Here is a 15,419-nt window from a genome sequence, read left to right on the forward strand (position 1 = left end):
TAATTATAAAGAGTGGCATCAGGTTGATTTAGTGTACTGTAAGAAATTTCTCGCCTCTCTTCCTCGCCGAACTAAGGCCATTGTCAAGGCTGGAGAGGGTGTTACACGATCTCGTCTGGGCGATCAGCGGTCAGCTTTAAATCTAACATCGACTGCTCCACTTTGAATCACGAAACAGAAGTAGTGGCATCTGTTAGTATTGGTCAAATATCTCGAAACACAATAAAGTAATTTCATGAAAATGTAGATCACGACCAGTGGCTACGTATTTTCATATTGTTTTTATTCTTTGTTCAGGCACATATTGTGGTGGCCAATTCACCCTAATCAGCCAATTGCTGTTGAGCGGGAGGGCCGGGTCACATAAGCAACATTCACAGTTTATAACAACAACACTTTTATTAAACTTTTCTTTGGCAAAATAAAATTTTATCTTTAAAATTTTGGTGATAAGGTAAGTTAGCAAAAAATCCTTACAAGCACGGGTAACCATCATATTCAAACAACAACATTAATCTTTAAACAAACATTAAGTGACTCGCAAGCTAATTAAACTCTGTACGCAGTAATGCTCACAAAAGGAGACTACAGTAATGAGATAAACTTTAACCAATAATGGATATCACAATTTTTTTAACACAAAATAAAATACAAACAGATACGCTCCTTCGTGAAACATTTTCAAAACAGGTGACGTCGAATAGGCACGGGCTAATTCAAGTAGCAGAAGGGGGCCCCACTGGACCCAGACCACAGGCGGCTAGACCCAGAACCCACAGCAAGCGGGCGAGCTGGACAGGGTGCCGCACACAGTACACTATAACACCAATCTTTTATGAAATCCTTTACAGGTCCAAATCAGGGCCGCACGACTCGATTCGGGTAATGTGGCCGAGTCCAGTTCCCACACTACAAGCCAGGTTCGGTCTTGCAAACGTGTCAAACACACCCGAACCTCTGCGTCGTGCCCCGGCCTGCTCGACCACGCTCGCCTCCGGTTCTCAAGCGCCGCGCGGCTCTCCGGCTGTCCTCTCTCTAGCGCCACACGCCCGTCGCGGCCAAAAGCCACGTCAAACGGCCGAGCCCAAAGATCACACCATGCCGACCCGATCGATCAATCGATACGAGCCGGCACGGCTCAGATATAACAAAATTTTTACTGTATCGTGGGCTTACGCCTAGTGTTGCTGCAACCCACATTACACAACATTTACTGCGCTGCCGGCTTTCCTACATTCGACGGTCGAGGTGAGCGACCAGCAGACGGTGACCCAGGCGCCAGCAGTGGTTGGTGGCTCCACACACCTCTGCCTTACGCCAGCCACGTGACAGTAAGCTAGACTGAATGTTTCCTTGTACCGAGGGCTGTACTTCGACCGGCGCACGGGCTTTGAGTAGCCGGTTCACTCACAGCAAGCGCTCTGGGCCAGGCGCCGAATGCTTAAGCGTTTCTTTAGTCAGGAGCTCGCTCTGGATCCGTCGCTATGCTGTAACCGTCGGCCGAGCCAGCCTTCTTTCCCCGATCCTGTAACGTGTTCATCCAATAGAAGACACGGCGCTGACATGGGGACCAGTCACTGGACTTGTACCATTTCTGTGATTTTCTTTAATTCGTATTCGCTGAACATAGATACTTCCAACCTCGGATCCTAGACTCTTAACTGTTCTCTCCCGGACCTGTGAGTGTGTCCAGAACTGCAATCAAATTTTGTTCTACCATAACAGCGTCAAGAATCTTTAATCAGACTGGGTTTCTATATTGTGGGTGTCAATAACTTTTATCGGATTTTGCTTCTGTCTCAAGTATGTTAAGATCTTTAACATCGAACTTTTCTTTTCTCCTTTACCAGGCCTTCTACCAGATTTACTGTTTGCGTTTGGACCAGAAAAGTTTACTTTCACGAAGTGTTAACAAGCCTTACAGTGTTGAGACTTTCCGGAGGGACTTGTTCCGTCAAATTCTGCCAAGACCTATTCATCAAACTTATTTTCTTTATTACCTGACCTTGTGCCTGAAATTCATTATTAAATCAAAACTTAATTCAAATAAACTATTGTTCATTTTATGCCTATGCCTTACTTGTTTGACTGCATGCGGCGGATGCTATTGAATTACAAGTATATAAAGAGAATAATAATAAGTTTTTAAGGCTTATACTGTATTACACTAGTTTCTTATTGGTTCATTTAAGTTAAAATCTCGGTAAAAATTTCTTAGAGAGAAACGTAAAGCAATAGCTTTCTCATTATTTTCGCAACTAGTCATGCTCCTCCTCTTTCTGCGAAGTTTATCAAATGAGCTTGCAGAGTTATTCAAACGATCAGCTCCTTTCTTGATCAACATTTTTTTTTGTTTTCTGGCAATGTCATGCTCGGGTTGAAATTTTAGCTTTCGAAAACATTCACCCTCTTGTTCGCGCTTCTGCCGAGGAAAAGAGCGAACATCGTCGAAATGTCGAGTTTTCACTCAGACATGAAGCGGCTTAAACCAGAGACAGCTTTTTACTTGTGCGCCCCTGCAAGACCATTGCACTTGTTGATGCTCTATGGATTATTCACAAACCAACTGCTTGGATCAACATTTCGCAAAATTTTTTCCAGGTTTACTTTGATTCCATGCCTCGACGTTTTATTTCCTGACTGTGCGCTTTCTCCCATCGTATTAGAGAGGATGGAAGAAAGTACGAAAACACCAAAAGATAACATATTACAATGCGTAACACTGTTTTGCTAAATTTTTGGCATTGAGAACAGATTCCAGTCGTCTCGGAGTGGATTAATAAAGGTCTTATGCCACCCCTCCTGCAAAATTGTGGCACGTTATGGATGGAGGATGGTAGTGACTACCAATCACTCACCACTCTCTCCAAAATGCTTTACAAAGAGTCAACAGTATTGAGGTCTGGTGACTGTAATGGCCAGAGGAGATGCGACAATTCATCCTAGCTCTCACAAAACCAGTCTTGGACAAATGAAGCTGTCGTCTTTCAAAACAGCATCACCATTGTGGAACAAATATTGTACCACGGGACGGCTATGATCAGCTAAAATGGTGACATCACCCTTGGAAGTTATGCGACTTTACAGAGTAACCATGGGGTCCATGGAATACCACTATATGGCTGTCCAAATTACCACCGGAATCCTGTCATGTTTTACTCTTGGGCGGTAAACTCGTCCAGACGTTAGTGAGAAACAAGACTCACTCGACAAAATAACTTTCTTCCATCGCTCCATAGTCCAGGTGCTCGGGTTACTGGCATTTACATCTCTGGTAATTGGTTTTTCATTTCTAGCTCACCTAGCAGTTCCCAGCTTTGGAGGTCGTTTTGATGCTGGCAGGGTCCGCGAGTGCGACAGTGAGTTCTTCAATGACGTTTGCAGCCGTTGTCCTCTCATTTTTCGTCACAATCCTCACCAACGACCATTCGTCACGATCAGTCAACACACTTTCGTCTGCATTGTGACTTAGTGGATGATCTTTTTCCGATTTTATTATATTTGGTATACATCTTCGGTACGGTGTTTTTTGAAACACTTCGGCGATCTTATCTACGGGAGCTCCCACCATACGAGAACTAATAATTGCCCACGTTCGAATGCACTCAGCTCCGGCATAAAGCACTCCCAACCACGGAGAAAACAGGTGCCGTTCGCGGTCAAATGCAGCAGGGCACCATGTCGCAATTGCCTTTACGTTCAAGCAGCATTTCTCGTGGCGTTTCCATATTTTTGCCCAACCCCTGTAAATTCCCAGTAGCATAGATGACCGAGAGTTCTATGATCTTAATCACCTACCCGTGCATATATATATATATATATATATATATATATATATATATATATATATATATATACTACTGGCCATTAAAATTTCTACACCAAGAAGAAATGCAGATGATAAACGGGTATTCGTTGGACAAATACATTATACTACAACTGATATGTGATTATATTTTCACGCAATTTGGGTGCATAGATCCTGAGAAATCAGTATCCAGAACAACCACCTCTGGCCGTAATAACGGCCTTGATACGCCTGGGAATTGAATCAAACAGAACTTGGATGGCGTGTACAGGTACAGGTGCCTATTCAGCTTTAACACTATACCACAGTTCATCAAGAGTAGTGACTGCCGTATTGTGATGAGCCAGTTGCTCGGCCATCAGTGACCAGACGTTTTCAATTGGTGAGAGATCTGGAGAATGTGCTAGCCAGGGCAGCAGTCGAACATTTTCTGTATCCACCTGCAACATGCGATCGTGTATTATCCTGCTGAAATGTAGGGTTTCGCAGGGATCGGATGAAGGATAGGGCCACGGGTCGTAACACATCTGAAACGTAGCGTCCACTGTTCAAAGTGCCGTCAATGCGAACAAGAGGTGACCGAGACGTGTAACTAATTGCACCCATACCATCACGCCGGGTGATACGCCAGTATGGCGATGACGAATACACGCGTCCAATGTGCGTTCACCACAATGTCGCCAAACACGGATGCGACCCTCATGATGCTGCAAACAGAACCTGGATTCATCCGAAAAAATGACGTTTTGCCATTCGTGCACCCCAGTTCGTCGTTACGTACACCATCGCAGGCGCTCCTGTCTGTGATGCAGCGTCAAGGATAACTGCAACCATGGTCTCCGAGCTGACAGTCCATGCTGCTGCAAACGTCGTCGAAATGTTCGTGCAGTTGGTTGTTGTCTTGCAAACGTAGCCGTCTGTTGACTCAGGGATCGAGATGTGGCTCCACGATCCGTTATAGCCATGCGGACAAGATGCCTGTCATCTCGACTGCTAGTGATACGAGGCCGTTGGGATCCAGCACGGCGTTCCGTACTACCCTCCTGAACCCACCGATTCCATATTCTGCTAACACTCATTTGATCTCGACCAACGCGAGCAGCAATGCTGCGATACGATAAACCGCAATCCCGATAGGCTACAATCTGACCTTTATCAAAGTCGGAAATGTGATGGTACACATTTCTCTTCCTTACACGAGGCATCACAACAACGTTTCACCAGGCAACGCCGGTCAACTGCTATTTGTGTATGAGAAATCGGTTGGAAACTTTCCTCATGTCCACACGTTGTAACTGTCGCCACCGGTGGCAACCTTGTGTGAATGCTCTGAAAAGTTAATCATTTGCATATCACAGCATCTTCTTCCTGTCGGTTAAATTTCGCATATATATATATATATATATATATATATATATATATATATATGTGTGTGTGTGTGTGTGTGTGTGTGTGTGTGTGTGTGTGTGTGTGTGTGTGTGTCGTCAGGTGCGTAATTCGCACTCACATTCTTTGTGCTGTTGTGCGTTAATATTCGTAAACGCCGCGCACTAAAACTGGAAGTTTCTGGGGCTCGTACCTCGGGTTCTGCTGGTAGGGTCCAGGTTGGGTCAAGTGTTTTCGACATCCCTTGGACTAAGAACAATTTGTATATCTAACAGGGTCACGTCATAGGGCCACAGTTTAAATATTACACAATTCCTCCAGCTTAAGCAAATCTAATAAATCGGTTGGTTATTATTGCATTAGATGTTGTCTGTGGTGGGTCTTAAGAAGATTATGCAGGTTTCTGAAAAGTGTTTATCACCATTTTCTCTTCGCCGTCAGCATCTGATACGCAAATAACTAACCGCAGCAAGTTCCTCATCGTCTATCGGTATATTCTCTAGGGATCGTTACGTTTTCAAACATCTTTATCTGTTATCCAGAAAGTCCCCAAAAACCATGTTTTTGGGTACCATGACCGAACTGCGGATTCCAAGACGGATATGCACAGCAAATGGCTTTAATTTTTACGATACATTTCTAAGATTCCGGTATCTTCCGGCCTTGAAAATTTTCTTGTTTACCTGTTTCGGAGATACGTAGGATGAAATTTATCTATTCGTACGCCTAGAGGGAAGGAGACAACGACAATGGGAGAGGAATAAAGAGAGGGAGAAAGTAGAAGTGCGTGATAGTCAGTGATAACGACAGTCTGTGACAGTGACAAGAAGGAGGTGAGAGGAAGAGAGAGATAGTCACAGTGAGAAGAAAGAGCGTCCGTAGAAAGAAATGAATGATGCAGTAGCAGTAAGAGGACTAGGGGGACAGCGGCAGTGATAGGAGGCAGTAGCAGTAGGACAGAACGAAGGAGACTATGGCTGTGAGACAGGAGACGCTGGCAGAGAGAGACACAAAGAGATAACGACAGCGGATTGGGCTGAATGAGCGAGTGAACGGGTATGAGCGACTTACAGCGATGGAGTAGTTGGTGTGAGCGAGATACAGGTGGGGGAGCTTTTGGGAGGGGGAGTACGTTGAGTGTTAAGAAGATCGCGAAAGCGTTCGACTGCAAAATTTTTGAGAAAGTTTTTAAACATCCTGAGGAAGCTAGAATGAGGCATATGATGTCCTACTTTTCAGTCAAGATTTTTCAAAGTAGAGTATATTCGCCTTTTTTGTACTCCGATTGGAGCATATTTCGGATGGTTGTATTTTGACTATCCGTTTGGATAGGCGGTTGTAATACGATTGACTACAACGTTTCCGACTGCTACCGGGTAGACACAAATGAAATGATGCAAGAGCGTCCAGACTTTTTCGTATTCGTCGTGTGCCGTGAAAACTGCACTCGTGATTCAGTCGCTACCCACGGCGAACGCTATGCAGAGCTGCCTGCCCTGTGCTGTGCTACCCTGCTGCAGGAATGTTCCAATCTTGCGGCCGGTAATTGAAAAACAGCTACGTCACTGACAGGATATTACTGCGGTCGGCGCGTCTGCCGGCAGGCCAGTCAATACGGCGCCTGCCCCTCATTCCGCCGCCGTGTGCATCCGACTCTGTGAGCCGCGCTGCACCCGCTTCGCTCGCGCGCGGCGGGGAGTGGCCCACGTCAGGGGCAGTGTTATTGCGCGAATTCCACCTCTGGCTCCAGTGTAACGTCACAACTATCAGGAGAGTAGTGAGGGAACACACAGTACAGGGAAGGGCCGGGGAGGAAATCCGAGCAGGAGAGCCAACGGCTACTGGAACTGAATCACTGTGATTTCCTACACACAGTCAAGCATCTGCGGGACATCGTAAAGCAGTCTACATTGCTGAGCGACTGAGGTAGAGGAAGCTGTTATCACACGGTTTTTCTGTCATCTCAGTGACTACATCAGTTCTACAAAGCGAATTGCAGTTGTGTCTACCTCTGTCAGTCTTCCCCTTCTCTGCTTCAGTCGTGAATGGTGCGACGAAAGTACGACTGTCTAAATTTCCGTATGAGCACTAATTTCTCTTGTTTTCGTGTCACAGTCGTTACGCGAGATTTGTGTGGTATGCTGCGCCGTCTGCAGCTCATACAGAACATAGTACTAAGAATCACATGCGGTGCTCCGCGCTACACACGCACCGCGGATCTTCACCGGGAATATCGTCTAGATACACTCTTACAGGTATTGCAAAAACTCTCCACACGACTGTACATAAACACTATACACTCGCATAACCCGTTTATTTTTACTCTGGGGAAGTACGACCACAATCATAGATGGAAACATAATAGACCAAAGACACTATTGGCAAGGAACTAAACATACATGGTCCATAGCACGCTAACGCGACAGTACTGGCAAGCCCCTGGAACACAACTACTAGTGGCAACCCCAGATGCTCCAGCCGCCGAAAAACAGGCAATCGCAGGGAAGCCGTACTGTACACAACACGCAAACCAGCCCCACAAACACACCCTACACTGGGAGCTGATCTATGGCCGATCGCCCACTAATTAATGATGACCTCCGCTGTTAAAGAGACGAAGACGCTGCAGCAGGCCCAGGAGAATTCACAGGAGCCCATCTGCAGCGCAAGGACCGACCCATCTACAACGAGCACCCGCAGCGACAAAGGTAACGATGGACGATACCTCGCAGTAACATACCCTCACCTTGCATGTACTGTCGCAGCTAGCAAGCTGCTCCTGCCCTTACTACCCGTCCTACTGTCGCAGAGGTTTATTTTCCCTTGGCGCTTGCCTTGGCGCTTTTTTCCTTCTGCCCTTACAAATCACTACCCTTCGATCGCTTTTGTCCACATTCTGTCTCCTGATGGACCGTGTCAATGAGTAATTCTACCCAGATGCATGGACAACGTCACAGCCCGCATCCTGTGACTCCTGATTCGAAAGCTAACGTGTTATACGGAGGTGACAGTAGAACTGTCAGTTTGGTCACCACGTCGGTGTGGGCGTAGAGGGGCCCCATCCTGAATAGGGAGCAAGTAAGATTTTGCCCAACTCTTCTTTGAATGCATGCGCCATGAACTTCGACAGCAACCATCTCTATGATACAAAACGCTTCTCTTGTAGCGACTGCATTAGAGTTTGTTGAACATCTTCGCGACGTTGTCGCACCGACTAAACCATCCCAAAACTTGCCGCTCTTTGTTTAATCTTCTCTATCTCTTCTGTTAGTCCTACTTGGTAAAGATACTAGACCACGGGTGAGCATCCGGCGACTCGCGTGCCGTAACCGGCCCGCGTCTAGTTTTAATCCGGCCCTGAGATGAAATTCGTGGGAGAAAGTGCGGCCCACGTATTGTATTTATTTAGTATTATAGAAACAACCCAATTAAATTCCATCCGTCACCATGAGTATTTTTGGACAAACATTTATAAAACACTTGATAATAGAGTTTGTGGATATTAACTCACTAAATTTCAAACACATGAATAAACTGTCTATAGCCAAAAATCGAGAAGTTATCCGTCATTGCTTGTCGACTGAAACTGCCTACCACATGCCGATTTGGTTTTTCTATCGTGTCTCATATTAACATAAATAAGCAATTCTTGTCTGTTGTACATGTATCAGAATGTAGCAAATGTTAGAACTGAAGATACGTTATAATGAAGTAGTCACAACCAGTTGCTTCTACAGCGTTTATTTTTCCATGATATCATTTCAAGATGCCTGGCGTCTCATCTTCAGATATGTACATTTATTTACGTGTCGTGAACATTGCTTCTTTAGCAAGGCGTTGAAGAAATTTGCAACGGAAGTTTCTAAGACTGCTATTGTAAAACATCGTAAGTAAAGAGATAATGTTCACTACGCAAAAACAAATCTAAACATCGGAAAAATAGATAAACGTAAGTAGAATGTACTCTATAAATTTTGAGGCATAATTAATTGTTGGTGTGTCGTTTAAGGAAAGGGGTGCCATTCATATCCGTGTGTTACATTGTAAACATTAAGGCCAGGAACGCTATAGTTTTGATTTTATGCGCTAGGAGCGACGCTATTGCGTCACGTAACGATGCGGCCCGCGAGCTAAGGAAATATGTGAAACAGGCCCGAGATCATCGAAATTTTCCCAAGAATCGGTTAAACAAGTGTTAACGTAAGCCACGTCTTTCGTGGATGGGTTACGTTCCCTTTCCTTCGAATGAATTTCTGCCTGTCATGTGCTTTGCCTACAATTACTTTTATATGATCACTACACTACAGGTCGCTCCGTACAATTACTCCTACATATTTTGCAGGTATTACTATTTTCACATAATAGAAAAATCGCGAGAGTTCTGTGTTCCTGTTTTCATCTGCTTCCTTGGCTATAGGAAAGCCTTTCACTGTGTTGTCTGGGAAAGCTTGTGGCAGTTGCTTGCAGAGTTCGGTGTCCCACCCCACTTGATGGCATTGATCAAAAGTCTATAGAATAATTATTTCGCAATTGTAAAGACAAGTGCTGACACGTCTGATTCCTTCAGAGTATCAATAGTGTGACACATGGTTGCGTCCTATCCCTACAACTGTACAACATCTATGCAGAACAGGAGAGCTCTTGATGGTTGGACCAAAGGCATCTCAATTGGTGGGAGAACTATCAACAGCCTCCGTTTGCTGATGACACTGTGCTTTTAGCAAACAGCGAGATGAGCTTGCTGAGCTACTAACAAGAATAAAGGACATTAGTCTAGCATATGGATTAGACATAAACCTCAGCAAGTCCAAACTCATGATAATTGATGAAGAAGAACAGATCCAGTTCAAAGGCCGATTGAGGAAATGGAAGTCGCGCATTCCTTCATCTATCTTGGGTCAACCATCTGCAGCACGGTAAGTTGTGAAGATGAGACAAGAAGACGAATCACGCTAGTGCGAGTGGATATCAAGAAGCTCATCAAGATCTGACAGAGAAGAGCAATAACAAATAACACAAAGATCCGGCTAGTTGAAATACTTGTGTTTCCTGTCTTCTTTTATGGTTGCGAAACATGGACACTCAAGGCCGCATACAAACAGTGCATTGACAACGTTTGAGCTTTGATGTTCTCGTAGGATGCTGCTTATAAAATGGACCGAAAGAAGTACAGATGTTTCCAGAATGAGATTTTCACTCTGCAGCGGAGTGTGTGCTAATATGAAACTTCCTGGCAGCTTAAAACAGTGTGTCGGACTGAAACTCGAACTCGGGACCTTCGTCTTTCGCGGGCAAGTGCTCCACCATCTGAGCTACCCAGAAAAAAAATGAGAAGAGTCTGAAGACGTGCGAGGAAAATAGCTGTTCTGAAGAGGACAACAAGAAAATCAGATGACTCGGTAACATATTTAAACTATAAGAAGTAGGCCCATGAGGGTTATACAGGGTGGACTGAAGATGACTTGCATAAGTATCAGTGTGTCGCATGTCTCAGACGGTAAATATAATACTGTCCATTTGTGCCCCACAGAGTACCTGCAATTACCCCAATGTATGGGTTATAACCGGGGCCAACTGCATATACGGGCCCTGCAACGAACTTGTGACGTCACACTAGTCGGCTTGTCTGCCACACTTCGCCAACGCTCGGCTCTGTGCAGAGTTCACGGGTATTAAATATTTAATTGAAAAGGTACGATCCTCGCTTGAAGTGGCTGCTAGCACTCATAAGATCTGCAGTGTAACGTGCTCTGAAGTACACGCCGTGGCCTGTCTTTCTCGCAGATCTCGGTTATAACCGTATACTTCCCAGCGCTGAGTTATGTTAAATATAATTTAAACCACCAAAATTAAGTCTTCATAGCTCACGTATCTTGCTCATGCCCTGTTTATCTTTCACTCAAATAAACAACGAAAATTGTCATTATCATCCAGCTTTCTGCTTACCTACCCGATTATATACCAACTTCCTCTACTCGGTAAGCCATAAAAAGTCCTCAAGTGGAACATATGTCTCTGAAGACGACGTAGAGAAGAGTGTCAGAGCTTTCTTAATAGTCCTTCAGAATCGAACTGGTGTGCTTCTAGTAAGACGGTCTCCCACGTGTGACTGTTTGGCGTGAGTTAAGACGATATGTACATCTCATACCATACAAATTAACAATGGTACAAGAAATAAGAGACACAGATAGGACTTCTCGTAAAGATCATTTTGGGCAAATTTTACATCGACTGGATAAAGACGAAGACTTAAATGGAATCATTATCTTTAGTGGTGAGTTGACTTTACACTTAAGGGGATGTTGTGGTCGAGATGCACGAAACATAAGTGAATTTTAGAATGTACTCAAACAACAATTATTTTTATTGAAAGGGGTTTTCGCCACATCATTATGCATTCATTCGTGTGTGAAAGATATTTTTTTTGTCTCATAACAAATCAAAAATGACAGCTGCAGCCCTTGCCAAAGCGCCGGTAGGTGTGGCAGTGCTATTCTAGGCGCTACAGCCTGGAGCCGAACGACAGCTACCGTCGCAGGTTCGAATCCTGCCTCGGGCATGGATGTGTGTGATGTCCTTAGGTTAGTTAGGTTTAAATAGTTCTAAGTTATAGGGGACTGATGACCTCAGACGTTAAGTCCCATAGTGCCCAGAGCCATTTGGACCATTGCATTCCTTGGGTGATCTCGTCATTCTGGAAGGTCCAAGGGGTCAACGCAAATACGCATATATCCTTGAAGATCATGTGCACCTCCGCATTTTTTTTTTTTTTTTTGTCATCAGTCTACTGACTGGTTTGATGCGGCCCGCCACGAATTCCTTTCCTGTGCTAACCTCTTCATCTCAGAGTAGCACTTGCAACCTACGTCCTCAATTATTTGCTTGACGTACAGTTTTTGCCCTCTACAGCTCCCTCTAGTACCATGGAAGTCATTCCCTCATGTCTTAGCAGATGTCCTATCATCCTGTCCCTTCTCCTTATCAGTGTTTTCCACATGTTCCTTTCCTCTCCGATTCTGCGTAGAACCTCCTCATTCCTTACCTTATCAGTCCACCTAATTTTCAACATTCGTCTATAGCACCACATCTCAAATGCTTCGATTCTCTTCTGTTCCGGTTTTCCCACAGTCCATGTTTCACTACCATACAATGCTGTACTCCAGACGTACATCCTCAGAAATTTCTTCCTCAAATTGAGGCCGGTCTTTGATATTAGTAGACTTCTCTTGGCCAGAAACGCCTTTTTTGCCATAGCCAGTTTGCTTTTGATGTCCTCCTTGCTCCGTTCGTCATTGGTTATTTTACTGCCTAGGTAGCAGAATTCCTTAACTTCATTGACTTCGTGGCCATCAATCCTGATGTTAAGTTTCTCGCTGTTCTCATTTCTACTACTTCTCATTACCTTCGTCTTTCTCCGATTTACTCTCAAACCGTACTGTTTACTCATTAGACTGTTCATTCCGTTCAGCAGATCATTTAATTCTTCTTCACTTTCACTCAGGATAGCAATGTCATCAGCGAATCGTATCATTGATAACCTTTCACCTTGTATTTTAATTCCACTCCTGAACCTTTCTTTCATTTCCATCATTGCTTCCTCGATGTACAGATTGAAGAGTAGGGGCGAAAGGCTACAGCCTTGTCTTACACCCTTCTTAATACGAGCACTTCGTTCTTGATTGTCCACTCTTATTATTCCCTCTTGGTTGTTGTACATATTGTATATGAACCGTCTCTCCCTATAGCTTACCCCTACTTTTTTCAGAATCTCGAACAGCTTGCACCATTTTATTTTGTCGAACGCTTTTTCCAGGTCTACAAATGCTATGAAAATCCGCTTACATATTTTTTTTCTCGGCAAGATGGTATCTACCAGCAGGACAATGAAACGCGTCACACAACTCATACTGTACAAGCGTGGTTCGAGTTCCATCAGGATGAGTTTACCGTACGTCCCTGGCCACGAGACTTTCCAGGTTTAAAGCGAATCGAGAACCTTTGGGGCTGTTGCGCCACGGGTACTCAACCGAGAAACGTCACACATCTGGCCACCCTGCACTACCGTGCTGCAAAAGGTGGTTATTCAAGATTTTGACAGATGATCACATTAATGTGACTGGACAGCGTAGATCATACAGACTGAATCATGAAATGCCGCTAGTACTCGTACTGAGCAGATTAATGAATACATGTTAATCATACGTAAAGTACACTCCTGGAAATGGAAAAAAGAACACATTGACACCGGTGTGTCAGACCCACCATACTTGCTCCGGACACTGCGAGAGGGCTGTACAAGCAATGATCACACGCACGGCACAGCGGACACATCAGGAACCGCGGTGTTGGCCGTCGAATGGCGCTAGCTGCGCAGCATTTGTGCACCGCCGCCGTCAGTGTCAGCCAGTTTGCCGTGGCATACGGAGCTCCATCGCAGTCTTTAACACTGGTAGCATGCCGCGACAGCGTGGACGTGAACCGTATGTGCAGTTGACGGACTTTGAGCGAGGGCGTATAGTGGGCATGCGGGAGGCCGGGTGGACGTACCGCCGAATTGCTCAACACGTTGGGCGTGAGGTCTCCACAGTACATCGATGTTGTCGCCAGTGGTCGGCGGAAGGTGCACGTGCCCGTCGACCTGGGACCGGACCGCAGCGACGCACGGATGCACGCCAAGACCGTAGGATCCTACGCAGTGCCGTAGGGGACCGCACCGCCACTTCCCAGCAAATTAGGGACACTGTTGCTCCTGGGGTATCGGCGGGGACCATTCGAAACCGTCTCCATGAAGCTGGGCTACGGTCCCGCACACCGTTAGGCCGTCTTCCGCTCACGCCCCAACATCGTGCAGCCCGCCTCCAGTGGTGTCGCGACAGGCGTGAATGGAGGGACGAATGGAGACGTGTCGTCTTCAGCAATGAGAGTCGCTTCTGCCTTGGTGCCAATGATGGTCGTATGCGTGTTTGGCGCCGTGCAGGTGAGCGCCACAATCAGGACTGCATACGACCGAGGCACACAGGGCCAACACCCGGCATCATGGTGTGGGGAGCGATCTCCTACACTGGCCGTACACCACTGGTGATCGTCGAGGAGACACTGAATAGTGCACGGTACATCCAAACCGTCATCGAACCCATAGTTCTACCATTCCTAGACCGGCAAGGGAACTTGCTGTTCCAACAGGACAATGCACGTCCGCATGTATCCCGTGCCACCCAACGTGCTCTAGAAGGTGTAAGTCAACTACCCTGGCCAGCAAGATCTCCGGATCTGTCCCCCATTGAGCATGTTTGGGACTGGATGAAGCGTCGTCTCACGCGGTCTGCACGTCCAGCACGAACGATGGTCGAACTGAGGCGCCAGGTGGAAATGGCATGGCAAGCCGTTCCACAGGACTACATCCAGCATCTCTACGATCGTCTCCATGGGGGAATAGCAGCCTGCATTGCTGCGAAAGGTGGATATACACTGTACTAGTGCCGACATTGTGCATGCTCTGTTGCCTGTGTCTATGTGCCTGTGGTTCTCTCAGTGTGATCATGTGATGTATCTGACCCCAGGAATGTGTCAATAAAGTTTCTCCTTCCTGGGACAATGAATTCACGGTGTTCTTATTTCAATTTCCAGGAGTGTAGATTGCTTCATCGGTATAATCACTCTGTTGACAAGGCGTCAGTGAAAAGCCGGTGGAACAGATCGTGTGACTATATCTGGCAGTACAATTACAAATGTGTGATAGCTATCCTTAAGTTGTGTTCAAAGACACATCAAATGTGTGGAAGGGTGGTGGTGGTGTTGGGTGGGGGGGGGGGAGACAAGCGGTGTTAATAGGGGCGTAGATACGGTGACTACAAATGATAAGTTGGTCAAGTCTGACGCTATCAAGGAGGGGATAAGGGTTTGAGTGAACATTATTAAACAAAAAGTTTTTAAGGTAAAATATTTTTGATGCCTACACCTAAATTTTCCTATTGCAATTACACTACGATAAGTTTCGGATTGCATCTACAACTATCTTCAGATCGTTCAAAGGTAACAAAGCGGTGAAATGCACTGGAAGGCATCATTAGCTATAGTCATACAATGACATGCATTCGTAAACTTCAAGATAATGACAGTACGTACTTCAAAAACCTGTTTTGCTCACCTTGACGTTTTCAAACTACATATTGTTATTATCTTGGTATTTATGAATCGGTGCTATGCATGCCTACAGCTAATGATG

The sequence above is a fragment of the Schistocerca cancellata genome, chromosome 5 (assembly GCF_023864275.1).
Source record: "Schistocerca cancellata isolate TAMUIC-IGC-003103 chromosome 5, iqSchCanc2.1, whole genome shotgun sequence".
In the NCBI taxonomy this organism is placed as follows: Eukaryota; Metazoa; Arthropoda; class Insecta; order Orthoptera; family Acrididae; genus Schistocerca; species Schistocerca cancellata.